The following is an 11,180-nucleotide window of genomic DNA, read 5'->3' on the forward strand; positions in this document are numbered from 1 at the left end:
TCTTTGACCAATATGACCATGGATTAAGTAAGTGCGATCAGTTCTCTCAGCATGCTGCACCTCAGAAGAAAGGCACAGATCCTGTGAAGCTTATCATGACAAGCCCTAAGTATGTAAGGCAATATCCAGTTGCCTGACTATAAAGGTAGAGCAGTGGACAATCCCCACACTGCAAGCCTGCATGGATGCTGGAAACAATTGCCTAAAAGTTAAAATGTCAAGGTTTTATCAAAAGGTTCACCTCTGGAAATGTTTGATCAACTCAATAGTTAGTCAAAGCAACAACTGAGTAATTTCAAATCCTCCTGAAATCCTCCTGTACTCTTTTAGCAATAGAAAATTTGGTAGGAGTTTGTAGGACAAAATATGTTCTGTTTGATAAGGAAATAAATTAATCCAATAATACTGCAAAGAACCAGGATCGCGCAGTAGGAACCATATCTTTCCCCTCCTCCCTCACCCCCTCACCAATTTCAGTTCTTGCTTCTTCAGCCTAGAACAGAAATGCATGTTTGGGTAAAAATGCAACAACATCTTGCTTGAAGAATATAGCAAGGAATTCTATCACAAACCACATCCACCCTTCTGACCTGTTCTAAAGATAGGAACAAAGTGTATACCTTTCCCTCACAAGTGTGAGTGCTATACTGGAAGTGGCCAGAAGTGATACAGAAAGCCAGGGCTGCTTCTGAGTTATAAAAAAATTATAGTTAGCTTTGGAGTCAATTCTTAAGTAGAGATTTTTAATCCACTTTTTTTTCAGTGAAGAACTCTGATTAAAAATGGATGTTTTGTCAACATTCTCCTTTCTTTTGACCTAACATCTCCATCAACGCTGAAGTCTGAGCCTGTTTGACCTGAACTGGCTCTCAGCCACCGCAAAGAAGCAAGCTCTGTAGGCAAACACTCTGCTGTGGAAAACACACCATCTTCCACAAAGGACTCAAAAGGAGATGTTTGGACTTATATTTGAAGTGACCTCTTCATCACGATGTAGCAGGAGTTTATCAGCTCGTTTTTAGTGTGATCACCATTAGGTCAACACAAAGGAGAGCTCTCATACAAGGCAGCAAGCCAGGACACGTCAAGGTGCAAGCACTCATTTTTGTTTCCTCTAATTTTAAGGCATTGGCCAGCTAAACCTGCCGGCGAGGTTGCTAACGGTTTCAGTGGGAGAAGAATGAAGTCCATTTGAAATAAAATGGACAATACTTGCAGGCTTTTTGCTTTTGATTTAGTCAGGTGGCAGTGTACAAGACTGACACTCCATGCCCACTGGTGCTCCACGCTAGACGACAGGGATGCACACCTAGTTACATGGCTTGTTTCTGACCTCCGTGGCGTCAGCGCACTTGATAGAGAAGATCCTGAGGAGGGGGAGTGTCACTTCGCAGAGTGAGTCTTTCACGGGGCGAGAAACGTGACAGACGTGTGCTTTCCAGGCCCCCAAGCTATCATCTGTGAACTTGCTCAGTCAAGGATTTCATTCCTCCAGCTATTCCTGTGGGTCCATGAAGCAGACGGAAAGCTTCTGCTCATTTCAGAGAGCTCTGCACCAGGTAGTTAAGGCCAATGTTCTGAGATTAAAGATTGTCCTGGTTTTGGCTGGGATAGAGTTAATTTTCTTCCTAGTAGCAGGCACAGTGCTGTGTTTTGGATTTAGTAGGAGAAGAATGTTGATAACACACTGATGTTTTAGTTGTTGCTGAGTACTGCTTATGCTAGTCAAGGACTTTTCAGCTTCCCGTGCTCTGCCAGGTACACAAGAAACTGGGAGGGGGCACAGCCAGAATAGTTGATCCAAACTGACCAAAGGGCTGTTCCATACCATATGACGTCATGCTCAGTATATAAATTGGGGGGCAGTTGGCCAGGGAGCAGCGATCGCTGCTCGGGAACTGTCTGAGTATCGGTTGGCGGGTGGTGAGCAATTGCATTGTGCATCACTTGCTTTGTATATTATTATTACTATTATTATAATATTATTATTATTATTATTATTATTATTATTATTATTATTATTATTATTATTATTTTACTTTATTTTATTTCAATTATTAAACTGTTCTTATCTCAACCCAGGAGTGTTTCTCACTCTTACTCCTCCGATTCTCTCCCCCATCCCATCGGGGTAGGGGGAGTGAGCGAGCGGCTGCGTGGTGCTTAGTTGCTGACTGGGGCTAAACCACGACAAAGATAAATCCTTGTCTATGTCTTCCAAAGAGCAATTAATAACAAAGGATTTTTTTTCTTCCTTCTGTATTCACTGCAGCTGCTGTTGCTGGTGAAAACTCACAGTAGTATGACTTTGTGATGCAACCACTGCAGAAGATCCCATAAAAATTTGGGAATAAAAATATTTTTACAAAATCTTAAAATTTTGCTACAAAATTACTGATTTGCTAGAAACAGAGGAAGTGTTTTTTCCTGCATAATTCATAATCGTGTCTTACCTAGAATTACTAATGTGATAACAGAGGTAATGTCCATCAAATGGAAATACAATGGCTTCAGCAGTATTTCTATTTCAGATTTTATCAGCTTAAGAAAGAAACAGAGCAAAGTATTTACACTCTGCAGTTTCTGAGTCTATAAGACACCCAAATGGCCTAAGTAAGAACAAAGGGTTTTGAGGACTTGACTTTAAAAAATTGATCCACAGTGAGAATCCCAGAACCCCAAATGCCACCTGCAGTTCAAAGATAAAGATTCCCACAGTTTCATCACAGGGAATCAATGCAGTTTTAAAAATCCTATTTTGAGTAGATGCCATAGCAAATAAAAATGTCAAAAGCCAATCAACACACAACAACAACAAAAAAAATCTGCAGAGTTTACCTGCTCAAGTAGCTGTTGCTTGACCTTTTCAACCCATAACTGAACTCTTAGAAGTGGGTGGAAGAATCTGCTGATGGTCCTACATGTAAACAGAATTTATGAACCTATCTTTTCTATGCAAGAATTAATGAGTACTTGTTAAAAAGAAGGCTTCTTCCCAGTCCTGTCCACTTTCGGTTAGCAGGTCCTTTGTTGACAAGCTAAGGTAAAGTTAATGTGGTTAAAATGTCATCAATCTCAAGGTCCTGTATGAACACAGTTCTAGTTAGAAAGACAAAGATAATTGAGGCTTTCTAGTTCAAAACTCTGAAAGCTCTTCTGCTGAGTGGGGCAAAGGTAAAACAGCAACCCGGTGTTAATGCAATAATTCAATCACAGATTATGTCTGCAAAGTAGTACAGAAGAATTCTGTTCATTCAATTAGTGCAGGAGATGGAGAAGATTCTTTATAATGACGTTTTCCTTGTTAGATAGTTATTCAGCAACAATTGTTTTTCACAATAAAAATACCTGTTCAAGTTTGCACATCTGAATCAGTTACACCTAACATTCAGATTTATTACTTTGACAACATAGCTAACATCACTTTGGAAGATGGTATTATCTACAAGTACAAAGGCACCTGCTGCAGTAAAAAAGATAGTAAGTACAGAAAAACAATGAATGGCTTCACCATTTCCTTGCTGGCTTATTTAGGTCTAATTCAGAAGCCCATATAGGAATAGACTCACTGACTGTGCGATGGAGTAACTCAACCGCATAATGAAGTAAATTCAAGCACGTGAGAAAGTTCTGACTTAATCGACAGCTCCACTCGTGCCAGTCACCCAGCAAGGTATCAGGTCACAGGGCAGTTGGCCAGCTAAAGGCAAGCCAGTGCTAGTAAGTCTTCAGATTACCCACTGGATGAACGGGGTGAAGGCAGGACATTGATGTCCTGGTAAAGACAGGGCATCGATGCCTAGCAACTCCCAAAAGCAACCCTTTTTGCAAATAGGCCACTTAATGGATGTATACATTGCACAACAAATAGTGGCCTTCTGACCTCCCCTTTTCTCTATACTCCATATTTGCAGAAATGCAAAACTGGCCAGGGAATCTGATTTCTTTTTACACCTTTCAGAGGTTATTTGTTTCCAGAGCAGCCCAGCTCTCACCCCACTTTTAGAAAGTTGAGCTCCAAACTCTAACTTTGCACCTTTAGACCTATTTCAAAGGCTCAGTCCTTCACTTTTTTCCTCCTATGCGTAATCCCCATGCATACATTTTTTTTTCTATTAATGATAATGGAACAAACTACAGCGTAAAAGAGTTATGAACATGATTAAAGATTATGGGATAATGCCAAGTGACTTCCATCAAAGCCATCAGAACAATTCCACTGTGGCCTTTTAATGTTGGAAGGCACAACAAAGTAGAACAATTTTAAAACAATAATTCAGCCGCTGACCTTTATAACATTACCCTTCTTCCCCTTTCCTGTTTATCTGCCTTTTAGACCTTGCCTTTCAAACTGCAAATCATTTAGCATTCGCTGTGGGATTGTATCAAATTTTGCACAATGGCAGGGCATGAATGCAGAAATACGTCCATATACATAATGCAGTAGACATGCAGAAAGCCTACGCTTCCCTACAATGCAGGCATGTGCTGTAAAAACCTATATAGGCAGGAATCCCATGGACTTGCTGAATGTGTTGATCAAATGTGCGGAAAGCCTGATGGCTCCTCAATATTTTCAGGTACTAGATGGTTACTTGGTGGATATACAGGGTGTCCAACGTGTTCTGATTGTGCTGTATCGACTGCACAGGAGCAGACCGCCATGCAGGACGTGTGTACAATACTCAATGCTTCTTGGCCAAAATGCGCTCACCGCACACGCTCGCAAGTCTGCACAGAATCAAGAGATACATCCAGGATTGCCAGGTATTTGGAAATCCTGGACAAACACGCAAAATCCTAGAATTATTCACAGAAAAACATTCCATTGGAAAAAAGAGGATGCCCATGGAAATCCATGTGTACAATGGCCCTGAGAATGGGAGTCCTGGCCAGCTGAGATCTACAGTTACTAGTATGTAAGTGGATAAATAGCCTTTAGCATCCTAGGGTGGTGAACCACAAACAAGTTACAGCTATAACTCAGTCTGCTTTTGATATTTACATCCAGAGGAGATGGAAATGGTCTTCAGGGTAATTATTTCATCTTATTTTCATTTGGATTGTCTATTGCTGTTATTTACTTCTATTAGTAAACGTCTGCAGAACTCACCGCCTGTCCTAGTATCACTGCAGTGCTGCTGGAGGCACAGAACAGAAGACTATCTGGCAGTAATTGGCTGTCATGACACCTAATTTAAGTGATTTATCATCTAGCTTGCCAAAAAGCCCAATCAATTAAACACCACAAAGCAGAGTTTTCTTTTTTTGTTCTGTGAAGATTCTTGCTGGACAAAATATTAACATTACTGTTTTAACGCTCACTGCGGTCTCAGAACTCTCCATTCCAGAGAGCTTCACGGATGCTGGCAATGCAGCACCCAATTTTTGTACTGCACTACAACCCATTACAGCGTTAAAATTGAAGCAAACGTGGATCTGAGCACCAGTGCACATGCACCTTGGAGAATTCCCCCTAACAAAGGCACTGTAGTCTTCTGTAGAGGTTCCCTATCAAATGAGTGGCCAGAGCACCACTGATCACGAGAAGACTTAATCAGAATGTAACCTGGAGAAGTCAGGAGAAGACTTAATCATGAGTGTAACCTCAGGCATGCAAGTGAAATCAATGAAGCTGCTCTTGAAATGAAGCATGTGCATAGGTGCCACGCCAAATCAAGGCCTGAAAAAGCTTCAGATACCTTGCCTTTAAAATAGCATGGTGCCCCACTTTCCCATGGCTGGTTTTCCTCTCCTCTCACAGATACCTCTGGGCAGAATGCAAAACCAGGAGCAGAGCTGCTGAACCTCCTTGGGGAGCAGCAGTAGAGGACAACACTCTCCTGTTTATCCAAAGGCCTGACAAAAGAACCAACAGGATAAAGCTGGGGATAGGTAAAGAAATAGGTCACAGTAGAACAGTAGGAAGAAGTAGCAGTATATTGCCAAATTTGCTTGCTTTTTTTTTTTTTTTTTTTTTTTAAGCAAGTGGATGGCCACAAGTGCCGACCATGACACTACATACGGCAAGCAGAACTCAATGAGACTTTTCTGGCACTGTATCTGTTGGGCAGCCCACACCTACGTTTTAAAGCTGCCGTGTTTTTGTAAGCTGATAGCAAATTCCATGCTGATTTTGAGGTGTGCTGGGTCAGGCTATGGGTGGAGAGGCTTGGGCTTTTTACAGTGCTTCAAATTTTGAAGCCCAGCACTCTTACTGCAGCAGCATACAAAATGGCTGGGCATTGTACGTTGCCCAGTCATTCCGGTATGCCAGGGTTGTTGTCTTCTAAACACAGGATAACAGCTGAGCCTAATCAAACTAGACAAATGCATTTTCCCAGATCCCTTTGCAGAATTAGGGAGCTATAATTAAGGCTGCACTAGCATTTCTGTTATAAAGTCCTACTTTCAAAGCTTCAATCATTTGTATTTAAGACTTCCTTACCAAGTGGCAATTCGGCACACAGGGATGAAACTTAAGAAAAAACAGCTCTTGCATGAAATCAGTGAGACCTTTATTACTGAATTTAAACTACATAGAACAAGGCCCAGCCTTAGCTGCTCATCTGTGGTAGCTTAAAATCCCTGGTAGGGCTGAAATATTAGTTTTTTTCCTAACATAACCTTTACTTATTTTCCGAGCACTTGAATGATATCCCTGTTTTTGCAGAGCAAGCAGAAGGTTTATGGCCTGGCTAATGAGGCTTTCACACCTAAATCCCAGCCACGTCTCCTTGCTGTAACAAGGACGCGCTGCTTTGGCTGGAACTTGAGGTGTGCCTGCAAGCCCACCAGTATTGATATCAGCATCTCCCAGGGCCAAGGTCTATAAAATACCATACCTCCACATTATCTTAATGACAGTGCCAAGGAGACAGATGACAAGTTCTTCAAACGCTTCAAAAAAAGTGCCAATTTTTTTTTTTTTTTTATACTTTTAATGTACTGATTTCATTAGAGAGGGACTTGTATCCGGACACTGTGGAGCTCTAGCTTGGATGAGTGCCTGAGTGTATGTGACACTGCAGTCACCGCTGCAGCTGCAAGGTGATGCAGAGATATGCAAACCCACTGTAGCCACCGTAAAGAGAGCACAAGGGCCTCTCTGCCCAACAATTTGGTTCTCAGGTAGGCTTGCAGGTTATGCTAAGTTTCATGTCGCAACAGCTACAGGTAGTCACTGCAGAAAATTCATGCCCAGGAATAGTGATTGCTTTCTGGAAGCAAAAAACCAGAAAACCTTATGTTGCTGTGTAAACTGGAGGTGTAAAAAGGTTTATATGAGTCTTCCACTACCTTCCTCATGTGGTAGCATTACCAGCACTAAGTACTAGAGGAAATCTCCTGTCAGCTATGTGCAAAGATGTTCTAAGCTGCCAAGATTCACGTGTCCATGGTGAATTCACACAACCCTAGATGGGTGGCTAATCCATTTCTTCAACTCCAAAATACAACAATTCAAATCCTGCCTTCAAAAGCATCCCTTCTCTGCATCCAGTTTAGAATTTGACCCAAGGTATTACACAACTAATTGCTAGTTGGATTGCTCACACATCCTGTAGCTGACAAAAAGTAAAAAAATTCCCAGATTAAACTATTCTATGCATCATTCTCAGCAGAGTGCTTCCTTACCTTCTCTATCACCCCCTTGAAAAGACTGCTGAAACCCCAAAATTTCTTAGAGTATTGACTCAAGCAAACAAATTGTCATTCTATTAATTTCTCTTACTTATTTCTGCACTACTTCAGTCAGCCTAGAGATTCCTGGAAAGAACAGACACTGAAATAATTCTCATTTATGTTAGGGTGAGCCATAATTAGCTGGAAGGGTCTGCTTTAGTGAGGGCCTCTTTAAACCTTGTCCATCTGTTTTCAATCAAATCATCAAAAGGAACAGAAAATGTCTCCAGAACAGCTGTTTCTTACTCATTACAGTATTCAGTTATAAGTAAATAAATCGGCAGAAGTTGCATCGCCTCTATGTCATGAAGACGATCAGCTCTGATACCCAGTCTGACCTCAGACCACCACTGAGTAGGGGAGTGCCAAGCACTCTCTTTTCTACTAAGCACAGCCATCAAGCTCTTCAAATAGCATAAGAGCAGCTGCAATGGGGATTTTGATTCCAACATATAAAGGAATGATGTAGTCAGGGCAGAAGTCACTTGTATTTCCTAATAGCACTTTTAATATAGCTTACAGCCAGTGTGTGCTAGGTTCTCGGGTACAGAGTGGCAGGCCTGAAGATGCATTGCTGCTTGTTTTAAGCGTACTTGGGATTTTGCATGCGTGCTTAAAAACGGATCTAGACAGACCAAGTATACATCTGATTCCTCATCAAAATGGATATATGCTATATCGCCGTAACAATTGAAGGCAAGCATACATAACATATACCCAAATGTTCACAGGGCATGCAGTCTACAGAATTCACTGCATGCTAAAGGTGAAACGTAATTATTAAGAAGTTAGTAATTACTGCAAACTAAACCTGTTAGCAAGCCCAGCAGACCAAGAGGCTGCAGGAACACATACTCAACACCTTAAACTATCTTGTGAGGTGCTGAGACAGTAACAAACCTTCGTTCTTATTCCTTATACCTGGCCATTTTGTTGTGGCTGCTGATGGTTTCACCTGCGGTCCCATAGTTAAGTTACCTGCTGAGTTTTGGACATCTCTGTAATACTTTTCCCGTACCACTTGTTGGTCCCAGGTTCCAACCTGTTTCATGCATGCCGGTGTCCTCTCTTTGAAGAGGACAAGTGCTGCTGGCCTGAACTTCTGGGTTTCCCAACCACAGGGAACTGAGCAGGCCCCTGTAAGAAGCTTTCAAAGGAACTACACTAATCACTGATGGAGGTCACCTATAACAGGTATAGAAAAATTTCAAATATTCTTTATTTACCTGAAATCCATGATAAAAGACAGACTCAGAAATGTGCCTTATTTAAACACTAACTTCTCCTGGTACGTCTCAGTAAATTACACTCAGTACCTCTTCCACAGCATCTTCCCTCAGATGAGGCCCAGGCATTTTCTTTGTCTTAAGTTTGGTGTCTTGAATCTGTTAAATACCTTTAATTCTGTGCTCTGGCCTTGAAGAAAAATTTCCAGTTGGCTAAAGCCACATGGGTCAGTACTCCCCAGACTTATGACATCTGTAATTTTTTGCTCCTTTTAATAAAATTAGCACATTCCCAAGACACCTTGTTTCTATCTTGTCTCTGAAACTGTTTTCTTTCATGTAGTTTCATCTGCCTAACACTCCTCTTAGATGCAACTCCATGGTGTAAAACATAGCATCAAGCAGGTAAGCTATATAAGCAAAGTAGTCCAGATTTCACTCTCCTTGGTTTTATAAGGAAATTGTGTGCTGTCTCGTCTCAAAAAACCTAATCATTACAACCTAAGAATTGCTATTTTATCATGGTATTAGTCTATTTTAAAGCTATAAGAAATGCAGTGTTAATTCTTTTTTGAGCTTTTTAAAGCTCAATGAAATCCAAACTGATGTTATTGCCTCCCCAGTTTCAAATTCTTTGCTTTCCTTTTTCTAGGCATCTTGACTTATTAAAATGAATTGTGCACGTTATTGCGGTTATTCAACAACTTTTCTAAAAATCCATCATAAGCTGATTTCCAACAGCTGACACAGAATGCTGACATAATTCAAATACTCTCATTAAAAGGAGAAACAGTATGAAAATCACTTTTTATTAGTTTTCAAATACAAACCAAGAATTTCTGCATTTGCTTATCCAATGCAAATGATCTCCCCTGTGGTCAGTCCCAGCATTAACTCTTACAGATATTTTACATCATCATAATGGATTGTGTTTAATCACTGCAACATATTAAAATCAATTTTTAAGAGTTAAAAAGAAGAATGAAACAAAGTCGGTGCAAGATCCAATGCTGTTCCACATTCCTTGCAGAGTACCCCAGAGAACACAGCAACTCTGCCATCTCAGCAGCTTTACACTTGTTCATGAGTTGTATCCATTCTGTGAATTTTATCTTTTTGCACTTCTTAGCCCTCCTAAGGATATTACTTTTCCTGACTCAAGCATTCATAGTGCCACGTGGCTATTCCCACACACATAACAAGTAGTGGTACCTCTAGTCAGACTGCGGTACTCTTGCTCATGTCAGACAGTAGCTGTCTGCACGAGTGCGCAGAGACATTCCTCTGCCTAACAGTAACCCATGGCCTCGTGCCAGACCCGGACTGAAGTGAGAGAACTGATAAACCAAGCTTCCTGCAACAAACTTAACTGTAGGTCAGGATCCTCTGCCAGCCCAGTCCTCCTCTTCCTTGGGTCATCCAAGTGCCTTCCACTAGTTAACTAACACTTAATGTCAATAGAATAATAGACAATAAAGCAATCAAAACCCAAATCAGAGCCAGAATTTTCCCTTTTACACATGTAACAAAGAACCTCCCAGTGCATTTAAGAACAGACATAAATATAAAGTAACTTGCTTAGTAGTATACTGAATAGTAGTTGCTGTAGTCCATGACAGAAGCATAGAGAAAGAACTACTTCACTTTTAAAGTCTGAGCTCCGAGTCAGACTGTCAGATGCAACAACAGATGAAAACACTGTGGACAGAACCTCAGGTAGGCCAATTACCCACTTTAAATGTTAGCTCTGCATCACAGTCAGTGCGAGTTGGGCACTGAGTTTCTATACAGTAAGTATATTATATCAAGAACTTTTGTTGCATAATTAGCCAGCCACAGCATGAATGCTGGGGATTGCTTTGTGATGCCAGCCAAACTGAACATTAAGCTCCAGCCTAACACTTTGTTTGTTCGTTTTGGTGAGAGTTTTTTTGGTTTTGGTCTTTTTTTGTTCTTTTGTTATTGGTGGTGGTATTTTTTTTTTTTTAAATGCTTCTGATTAGAAAGATTTATGGTCTATTAATCCTGGAAATCTCACTAATAAATCCAGTCCTGTTTTCAGCCTACAGGAATGATACTGCTTTTGCAAAGAGCAAAGCTTCAAACAAAAATTTAAGATTTTTTTTTCCTGCAAGCACCATAAGTCCCAGTGAACAAAACCAAATGCAACAGACAGAAACTCAGCCCTTGAGTAAGCCTGCATTTTTTCATACACTACTTCTACCTTCAGTAGAAGATGAAAAAGCAACCTGTAAAATTGTGAAGTGAGTG

This window comes from Pelecanus crispus, chromosome 2 (genome assembly GCF_030463565.1).
Source record: "Pelecanus crispus isolate bPelCri1 chromosome 2, bPelCri1.pri, whole genome shotgun sequence".
Classification (NCBI taxonomy): Eukaryota; Metazoa; Chordata; class Aves; order Pelecaniformes; family Pelecanidae; genus Pelecanus; species Pelecanus crispus.